Genomic DNA, 10,791 nt, shown 5'->3' with positions numbered 1-10,791 from the left:
TATTGTTAAATCATCCTTCCAAAAGATACTGCATTAGAATACCATGAACTGTGCAGAAAAATACTACTTCCTCACATTATCCACAACACTAGCTATTGTCAATAATTTTAATCTTCACACAATTAATTGAATAAAATAAATGATAATTAGTCCAACATCTCTTTATTTTATTATTAGTTATATCAACTATCTGATCATGAATTTAACAGACATTTGCCTTATTTCTTTCTGTAATCCATTCAAATCCTTTGCACTTTTCTCCTCAAGATTTCCTTCTTTATATTCTTATTCATTTGTCCAAGCTCTTTACATATTAAGAATGCTAACCATTCTTTATATCAGAAACTATGAACAATGTTGATATTTTAGTCATTGATTTCCCCTAACAATATTTCATTAATACAGATATGTTTGAAGTCCTTAATTTTAAAATAATCCATATATGGGTCATTTCCAGCTGTGCAGAACAAAATGGCCAATGGCCTGCAGAGAAACATGCCCAAGTTTTATTGTGACTATTGCAATACATACCTCAATCATGACTCTTCGTCTGTGAGAAAGACACACTGCAGTGGTAGCCAACAAAAAGAGAATGTGAAAGACTACTATCAGAAATGGATGGAAGAGCAGGCTCAGAGCCTGTTTGACAAAACAACCACATCATTTCAACAACGAAAGACCTCCTACTCCATTCTCTGCTCCTCCTCCAGGAGTCAGGCTCCTACCTTCCCCCAGTCTCTGGGTCCTCTTTGCCCTGGTATGATTCCAGAAACCCACAGGGGGAGCCCTCCCATGGTACCAATGATGGGCTCTCCTACTCCTGGGATGATGCCTATGAGATCTGCTCCTGGAATGAGGCAGACTATGAGAAGCCACATGGCAACGATGCTGGAGTTCCCAATGATAAGACCTCCTGCCGGTCCCCTGATGGTACCTACTTGGCCAAGAATGACTCCACCAGACAGATAGGAGAGAGGGGAGCATCTTTCTATCAGCTCTATGTTACTTGTTCTGCTTCACCAGGAGATCATGGTGCCATGACTCTGGGTGTTTTCTAATAGCATGACAAAAAAGACTCACTCCCCCTTCCTATCAAAGAGAGAATAGTTTTGGAGGAGAGTAGTGGAACAAAACAAACAAACAATTTTTATTTGTATTGTGAAATGTGAAAATAAAATTGTCAACTGTTTTAGTTAGAAAAAAAATACTCCATATATGCATATTTGTACTTAATTCAAAGCCTATGGTTGCTTGTTCTAAATTTTTTCTCCTAGAAATAATCCAACATTTACTTGGTCCCTTTTCTAAAATTCAAACTCATGATCGCTTTTCTAAAAATGAAAACTCTCCTGTATATCATAGAATGTTTAAGGATCCCCAATTCTCTAATTTATATTGTTAATAATTTTATTTGGGCTTACATGAATTTCATCACCTGGGTTCCATAAAAAGGATAATTTGTCTTATATTTTAAGCACTTAATTTCTCTTTTTTTGTGTGTTATTTTTTTAGATCATACTGCAGTTAGGGTGATATTTTAAACCATAGATATTATCATTTTAAAATTATTTTAATAGCTTCCATTTGCAAATGCTTAAGATGGATTACAGCTGGGCTACTGTAAAAAGTGTTCTATGAGGACAGGGAGCGTCGCAGCACCCCAGCACCTGGGACCTTATTAGAAATGCACATTCTCGGCCCCATCACAAACCTACTGAATTGGAACTGATGCTGACATTTGAGGAACACTAAACAGAATCCTGAGTGAAGAGAATTCTGTTTTTCTTTCTACTTTTATGATGTCCTGGTCTCTTATTGAGACTGCTTCACACTGGCTTTCTTTTGGCTAAATATTCCCTTCAGCATCTTTTCTCTTTGCTTGGAATATTTCTTCCCTCCTTTTTTTTTTATTTTTTAAATCTTACTCTTCATGTAGATCAGAACTTAAATGCTACTTCCTCAAAGAAGTGGTTTTCCACCATAAAACTATGCCCTTCCTTATTTTATGTTTTAATATTTCTTCGTATTTTTTTATCAGCATATATTTTACCAATTCTTAAATCCACCAATCTCCACCCTCCACTATTTGCCTTTCATAAGACACTGGGCCTGTTTTGGTTCACTAAATCCTGAGGTGCTATCACAGTGTTTAACACATATTGAGACTGAAGTAAACATTACCTGAACAAATGAATAAATACGTGAATGTATAAAAAAATCCTCTCCACGTGTTTACTCACTAATTTGGGAATCAAATCTAAACTCAATTGTCACTTCCTGAGTGAAGGCTTCTCTGGTTTCCTCCTTTTGTTCAGGTTGTCCGATATGTCTTTTATTGTGCACTTTTGCATTCGTATTTTGACATTTTCCTTTGCATTATATTTTAACTAGTTGTCTAACCTCCTTGGTTACCCCCTTGAGGGTAGACACAACACTCCACCCCCCAACATCTCTCTCTTTCTGTCTCTCTTTTATTTTATCCTTGATGACTGGAGCATAGTAGACCCTCAATGAAAGCTTTGTGAATTAAATTACATAAATTTTAAGTCAGACTTTGCTGCAAGTTTGTGGGAAAACCCAGGACCAGATAGGTAATCTCTGTATGTTTAAGTTGGCTCACTTGTAATAGTGGTGGTGGTTACTCAATGATACAAGATAAGACTCATCAAAGTGTATACTTAACATGGGTGAATTTTTATTTATATAAATTATAACTCAATGAACTTTCAGGAAAAAGGATGGCATGAGACTAAATCATGAAAAAGTGGTCCAATAGATATTTCTGAGTTGTACTTAGAGTGGGTTTTTATTTTCTGAGTTTTAAACAAATCTGAATGCCTTAAAACCAAGAATGCACTTCTGTCTCCCACAGACCCCTATGACTGTTTTACACCAGGGCTAATTGTCCCATTTTTATTCATCTCCCATATTAGAAACTCTTTTTCTCCAGTCTCTTTTGGAACTAAAATTTTATGATTTTGTCCCACAAACATTAGCTCACAATCAAATGTAATCTAAGGATGATGAGAATCCTCATTATCTCAGTAAGGGACTTCCCTAAGGATATATGATCCTCCCACCCCAACCAAGAATTTGTTTGGGTTTAATCACTGTGATTCAATGCAATTTGGAATAAATTTATATTAAGATTTAGCTGCATCTTTAGCTACATTAATTTTCTACATTACAAGAAGGTCATCAAAATTTCTTTCCTGTGATGATTAAAGAGGAATATTGTGTTAGGATACAAGTACCTAATAAAGTTATATATATAGCAAGTTATACACAAACACACACACACACACACACACACACACACACACACAAACACACACGCTAGGGATGCCAAAAAATGTATACACATAACTTGTATTCATCTTTTGTTATTGGTATATATTTAGTATTACAATTTTAATATAATTTTTCTTTCTTAAAATGTGTATACATTATATATATATGCTCTGTGTATATATGTGTGTGTTCGCATGTGTGTATATATAACTATATTATATATAGTATGTAAAATAATATAATGTAATATATTAAAATATAAGTAATATAAAAATATGTAGAATGCTATATGTGTGTATACAGACTAATGTTTATTTTCACTTTATATTAATTTTTCACTATTAATATGAGAAGTTGTTTCACAACTAATGTGCTACTTAGGAAAGTGTCATTATTTAGAACCTCAGGAACACCTGTCTGGCTTTGTGGGTGGGTTATTTTTAATTTTATTATGCCAGGAAATTGTTTTTCCTTCCCATGTGTTTGTCCTCTTATCACTCATCCCATCTCACGCTTCCAAATCCAACCTGACTCTAATAGGCTAAGATGATTAATCATCCTAGAAGCTGACATGTATAACACTGAGTAATAAAGAAAAAAGGAAACAAAGGGAGTCTTAGGACTGCACAGCCACCTTTGATAAACGTGAGAAGAGGACATCTCACATTTTAAATTACAAAAGAACTTAAAGTATAATCTTATAAAACCTTATAATCTTATAAAAGGATAATTTTACTCTTCTTTTATTTTATTTTTTAAAAAACTACCTCCCTATTACACAATCTGGGAATATATGGATGAAAATATGCTGCATAATTATATTTTTTTAATTAAAATTAAATAATTGACTAATCTCATGTTCTTTTACAGAAGACCCAAATAATAATAACCTCTGTGATTCATAATACAAAACATTAATTTCACATTCAAAAATAGATTATTTTTTAATTTTACTAAGGAAAATACATACACTGAGTTTATCTCATAAAACTTCATGAAACATTTTGCTAATTAGAATATTGGTATTAAACAAAAACAATAGAAGCAGCTCCTGCCTACATGTGAAATATTAAAGTTATTCTAGTCTAGTCAATAACAGGTAATTTCACTTCTAAGCTTTAGGTTATTTATCTGGGAGAATGAGAATATTGGTTCTATTATTTCCATGAGTACATTATTAACTTCTAACTCTCTTTTTTTGAATGCAATAGATGTGAAGGCTTAGGAAAGTGATTCTAGAACTTAGCTGCATGCCGGAATCAACTGGAAAGCTTATGAAGAATGCTGATTCATGGGTCCCCTCTAGACTCACAGAATCAGTATTTCAATGAAATATTTTAAAATAAGCCCAGCAGGTGAGATTGTTGTGCTTCTCACCTCAGACTGGAATTTATGACTTGCATAGTAGAATACTAAATAAATTTAAGGTTTGATCTCAACTCTCAAATTTTGGGGTACCAGGGGAAAGAAAAATATATGCAAAAAGATAAAAGAATATAAACTCAAAATTTAAATCATTTTGCTAGAAGTAACAAGGACATTTTATAATAGTTATCTTTAAATGAGTATACTTGATTCAGTTGACTATTTACATTCAGTGATAATAATCTGTAAATGTCGTGAGGTTTAGTAAGACATACTGAAAACCACCTAATCCATTTCTGCTCCCTAGTATTCACAATTTGCCAGCAGGTTTTTTTAATGGTGAGTGCATGAGGACTAAGGGAAGAGAAAATGAAAGGTGTCGAAAGAAGACAGGAGAAAGGGTGGTAGAAATGCAAAGGAACTGTATACAGCACTGAAAAAATAGGAATTTGTAGATAAAGTGAGAAAGAAAAACCCGAAAAGTGAGATGAACCTAAAGAAAGAGAGGTTTCCAAATTTTATTTGGTTATTGTGGTGGCAGATGTGGTCAACTCCCCACATCTTCCTGCCCTTGACTAATATGTAGCAAACTGTATCTTCTCTGGGACATGTGTAAGACTAGCCTAACCCTGAATTTGTTGTGTCAATGAAAAACTGTTCTGTGTCTATGTGTGAAAGGAACAAATGGGCTGCACTTTATAAAGACTCTAAGTGGGAATTTCATGATATGCCACAGATTGAGTCATTTGTTGATGAGGAAAAAAAACATATAAGGCTGCTACTTAAATATTGAAGTACTTATGTAAGTCCTTTTCTACTCTAAGAGCTCTTAATTATTGGGTCCTAAAAGTACCTAGTACTCTACTAAACATATTTTATTTTTTAATTAAATTTTTTAGCAGTATAACTATTACAATTTCCATTTTAAAGATGTGAAAACTGAGGTACAATGATACAGAAATTTGTTGAAATCAGGTAACTGAGTCAAAATGCAAACTGAATCAAAATTCAAATTCACATTTTATAGTCTATGCTCATTTCACACATTATGCTCTTTCTGACCAAGACATCTAAAAAAGTTAAGATGTTTATCAACATACTCGGATAATAAGGGTTTTCTATTTCATGCTGGCATGACATCACAAAGCTAGATTTAACTGGAGATCCATACTTAATAAATTCTGGGTCTGTAAAATTATTTTATAACTTTAGCAGAGAACATGTTCCTGTGTAAATCTGTCGTCTAAAATATTTCACTAAGATACCAACACTAAATTGTAGTGTAAGAGTAATGCTTGTCAATTTCTAGCCTGGCAGATGTTGGTGACAAAAGTAATTCTAAGTTTAAGTAAAACAGAACAAACACTTTTCCTTTTAATGTTTAGAATATGCTAATACCATTGTCTCACATGAAAAGATACCTCTTTAGTTAAAAAATGTTAAAGACCAAAAGCTTTTCCAAAAGCTTTCAAATATCTCACACATTTAGCTTTTGGTTTTTTTTAAAGGTTTCATATATATGCACGTATATATATATATACACATATGTATATATATACATGTATATATGTATATACATACACACATATATACATATATGTGTATACATACATATGTGTGTATGTATATACATATGAATACATATGAATATATGTATATATGTATATATATACTATCTTTAGTTGACCAGTACTATTATCATTTTGAATCTTAAATAAGAGACCATTTCTAAAATTTGAGTATAGAGAAACTTTTCTATTACTAAACAACCGTAGATCTCAGCATGAGGAAACAAGATTAAACTGAAAATAATTTTTACTCTTTGTCAATTCCAGTTTATGCCAGTTACCTTGCTAAATCAACTGATACACAAGGTTATTAATCAAATAGGAAATTTTCTGACAGAAATAATTTTATGAAGCAGTCAATCCATGAAGATGATTTTCTGCTGTACCTTCAGCCCTTGAGGTTCTGAAGATAAAGTTTTGAATGATGTTGCTGGTGCAATGTCTGATTTGAAACAGAAATCCAGCAAGTATATAAACTCATGTTACAGAGAGTCATTTTTACCCAAGTCTTTAAAAATATATCCTATTCATAACTAAGTAGTCTCTATGGTAATATGTCTTCCTTAGATGTTAATATTATACTTTAGTTGAGTTTCTTCAAAATTGTCCTAACCATAAGTAATATAGCAGAATTCATTAACTTCATTTTTATATTTCAAAGTCAATATCAAATTTGAGTACAATTACATGTTCATCAATTTAAAAAAATGTTTTAAATTGGATTTAAAGATTTGACTTAGCATTTGACAAGATACAACATCCATTTATGATTAAAACACTTAATAACATGGGTATAGAAGGAAAATACCTTAACATAATATAGGCTATATATATATATATATATATATATATATATATATATATATATATATGGCAATATAGGCCAATATATATGACAAACTCTCAGCTAATATCATAATAAATGGTAAAACACTGAAACCATTTGCTCTATGTTTAGGAACAAGACAGGATTGTCCATTATCACCACTGCATTTCAATATAGTATTGGAAGTCCTAGTCAGAGCAATCAGGTAAGAGAAATAAATAAAAAGCATTCAAATTGGAATGAAAAGGTTAAATTATTACTTTTTGCAAATGACATGATGTTCTATATAGAAAACCCTAAAGAATCCACCAAAAATCTATTAGAAACAATAAATGAATACAGTACAGTTTCCTGCTATAAAATCAACATACAGAAATCCATTACATTCCTATATACCAAAAAGGAAATCCCACATAAAGAAATAAAAAAAACAATTCCTTTTGCAATTGCAACAAAAAGAATAAAATTCCTAGGAATAAACTTAAATAAGGATGTGAAAGACATATACACTGAAAACTATGAGACATTTGTAAAAGAAATTGAAGAAGACACAAAGAAATGGAAAGACATTTCGTGTTCATGGATTAAAGGAATCAACATAGTTAAAATGGCCATATTACCCAAAGCAATATACAGATTTAATATGCATCAAAATCCCAATGGCATTTTTTTAAAGAAATAGAACAACAAAAAAAAAATCATCAGATTTGTATGGAATCACAAAAGACCCCAAATAATCAAAGCAATCCTAAGAAAAAAAGAATAACGCTGGAGGTATCACACTCCTTGATTTCAGCTTGTACTACAGAGCAACAATAATCGAAACAGCATGGTACTGGCAGAAAAATAGACACAGGGACCAATAGAATATAATTGAAAACTCAGAAATAAACCCACATAAATATGGACAGATATTTTTCGACAAGGAGCCAAAAACATACAATGGAGAAAAGACAACCTCTTCAATAAATGGTGCTGGGAGAATTGGAAAGTAACGTGAAAAAGAATGAAACTAGACTCCTATCTGTCAGCACATACCAAAATTAACTCAAAATGGATCAAAGACTTAAGCATAAGACCTGAAACAATAAACTACACAGAGGAAAACATAGGTACTAAATTTATGGACCTTGAGTTCAAAAAACATTTTATGAATTTGACCTCAAAGGCAAGGGAAGTGAAAGCTAAAATAAATGAACTATATCAAACTATAAAGCTTCTGCACAGCAAAAGAAACCATCGACAAAACAAAGAGGCAACCAACCGAATGGGAGAAGATATTTGCAAACAACGCCTTTGATAAGGGGCTAATATCCAAAATATATAAGGAACTCATACAACTCAATAACAAGATAAACAATCCAATTAAAAAATGGGCACAGGACATGAATAGACATTTCTCCAAAGAGGACATACAGATAGCGAACAGACATATGAAAAGATGCTCAACATCACTAATCATCAGAGAAATGCAAATAAAAACCACAATGAGATATCAGCTTACACCAGTTAGAATAGCTATCATAAACAAAACAAATAATAACAAGTGTTGGAAAGGCTGTGAAGAAAAAGGAAATCTCATACACTGTTGGTCGGAATGCAGATTGGTGAAGCCACTAAGGAAGGCAGTGTGGAGGTTCCTCAAAAAATTAAGAATAGAATTACCATAGAGTAATCAAGAATAGAATTACCATAGAATTACCATATGACCCAGCAATCCCTATCCTGGGTATCTATTCAAGAAATCTGAAAACATTCATACATGAAGATATATGTGCTCCGATGTTCACTGCAGCTTTATTTATGGTGGCCAAAACATGGGAACAACCAAAGTGTCCTTCGATAGATGATTGGATAAAGAAGATGTGGTATATATACACAATGGAATATTATTCTGCCATAAGAAAAGATGAAACAGTGCCATTTGCAACAACATAGATGAATCTTGAGATTATCATGCTAAGCGAAAAAAGTCAAACAGAAAAACTCGAGAACCACATGCCTTCAATGATATGTGGGACATATAACTGAAAACAACAAAGGAATAAGACAAACAAATAAAGAAACAAAAACTCATAGACACAGACAATAGTTTAGTGGTAACCAGAAGGTAACGGGGAAGGGGGGATGGTAGAAGAGGGTAAAGACGGTCAAATATATGATGATGGAAAGAGAACTGACTCTTGGTAGTAAGCACACAATGTGATATATAGATGATGTATTACAGAATTGTACACTTGAAACATACGTAATTTTACTAACCATTGTCACTCCAATAAATTTTAATTTAAAAAAAAGATTTGACTTAGATTCTAGTTCTCCTCTAAAGACTACTACTCCTAGGATTACTAGGAGTAGTAGTAACTACTCCTACAATTTAGCAGTGCAATTTAATTTAATAAATGTTGGGTCTCTATTTTAGAAGACACAGATTCTCTCCTTGCTGTATTTAGTCAGTTTGAAAAGACAGATTCCAGTAATTTGCTGCAGTATGTATGAAATATATCTCAGGATGTTGGTTGTTTCCTAAACAAATGTTTTAAAAATAAAGCTTTTAAGTAATGTAGCCTCAGATTTATCATTTCAGCTATTTACTAGTATAATAGCGATCTACAATAATCTATGCAGGGTAAACAACAATGTTTCGTTCAGGTGATTTGTAATTACACATTCTAATGGTGGAGTAGGGAGGAGGGACCCATCAAAAATGTGATGGTTAGGAGACTCTTCCTGAAGAAGGTGACACAGGAGTGACACTTGGCAGAAGGTGAGAGAGCAAATCCTAGGCTGAAAGTAAGTTCTCATGCAGTGAACTGTTTTAACAATTTTAAATTTAATAGTAGATAACAAAAGATTACAAAAATCAAAACTCATGCCTTTCTTTTTTATAGGAACTCATGTAATTTTACTAATAAATTTCATTTTATTTTCATAAATATTTTCACATATGAACTTTCTATATAAATGACATTGTAGTAGTAATAGACATGCACATAAAACATTCTACTAAATATTAAGTTAATACAATTCAATTTCGAAAACACAATAAAAATTATGAAAATATTTTCAAAAAGTTTGAGAGGAAAAAGGCTCACATTAGTTTTCATTCTTATTAACTCTCTTTGAAATATTTGAAATATAATAAAGCATAAAAGGGCATAATACTCAATATATGTTAGGAAAATGTGGGGAAAAATAATTTTTTTCAAGCCATGAGCCTATATGTATAGGCTATATAATGATTCAGACCTGGGATAGCATGTAAACATTTGTACATTTGTTCAACCTCAGAAATCTGGGTTTGTGTGTCTAATGATTTAAGACTTCTTTTTAACCTCTGACTCTTAATAGCATCTGAAAGTCCTCTGTAAACTAAGAATCCTCTATAAAAAAGGATTACATTGGGCTTTCAAACAACAAATGAAAGAAAGAAGATGAGTGGTAAAAAGCCAGGAAGATCAAATAGTCTGTTTTTCATTCTAAACTTTAGTCTCTGTTTGAAATTTTTTCCTTCTACTTGGCAATTCTGAAAGTCTGTTTAATATTTCTTTGAATAGAAACAAAAATGGATATCTTTAAGATTTTATGTTCCTGGAATAGGCTATTTTCATTGCATTTCTCAAAGAAAATCTGAATTTCAAGAATTGAAACAATTGGTGAAAATGGCAACATAGAAGGTCAAAACTATTATATTGCTAGTTGTTTACATTGCTAGTTCTGGCTTGATCTCTTTTCTAAAGA

The 10,791-nt window shown here is 32.2% G+C and overlaps 1 pseudogene across 1 annotated transcript; it reads left to right on the top strand.

Annotated features, from left to right (window-relative positions):
* The first annotated feature begins 495 nt into the window (after positions 1-495).
* On the top strand, positions 496-969 carry LOC308499840 (U1 small nuclear ribonucleoprotein C-like; annotated as a pseudogene). Its single transcript has one exon. The product of its transcript is annotated as a U1 small nuclear ribonucleoprotein C-like (transcript).
* Positions 970-10,791: the final 9,822 nt, after the last annotated feature.

The sequence above is a fragment of the Rhinolophus hipposideros genome (assembly GCF_964194185.1).
Source record: "Rhinolophus hipposideros genome assembly, chromosome: 7".
In the NCBI taxonomy this organism is placed as follows: domain Eukaryota; kingdom Metazoa; phylum Chordata; class Mammalia; order Chiroptera; family Rhinolophidae; genus Rhinolophus; species Rhinolophus hipposideros.
The sequence above is the reverse complement of the archived record's forward strand: the minus strand, read 5'-3'. Positions and strand labels throughout refer to the sequence as shown.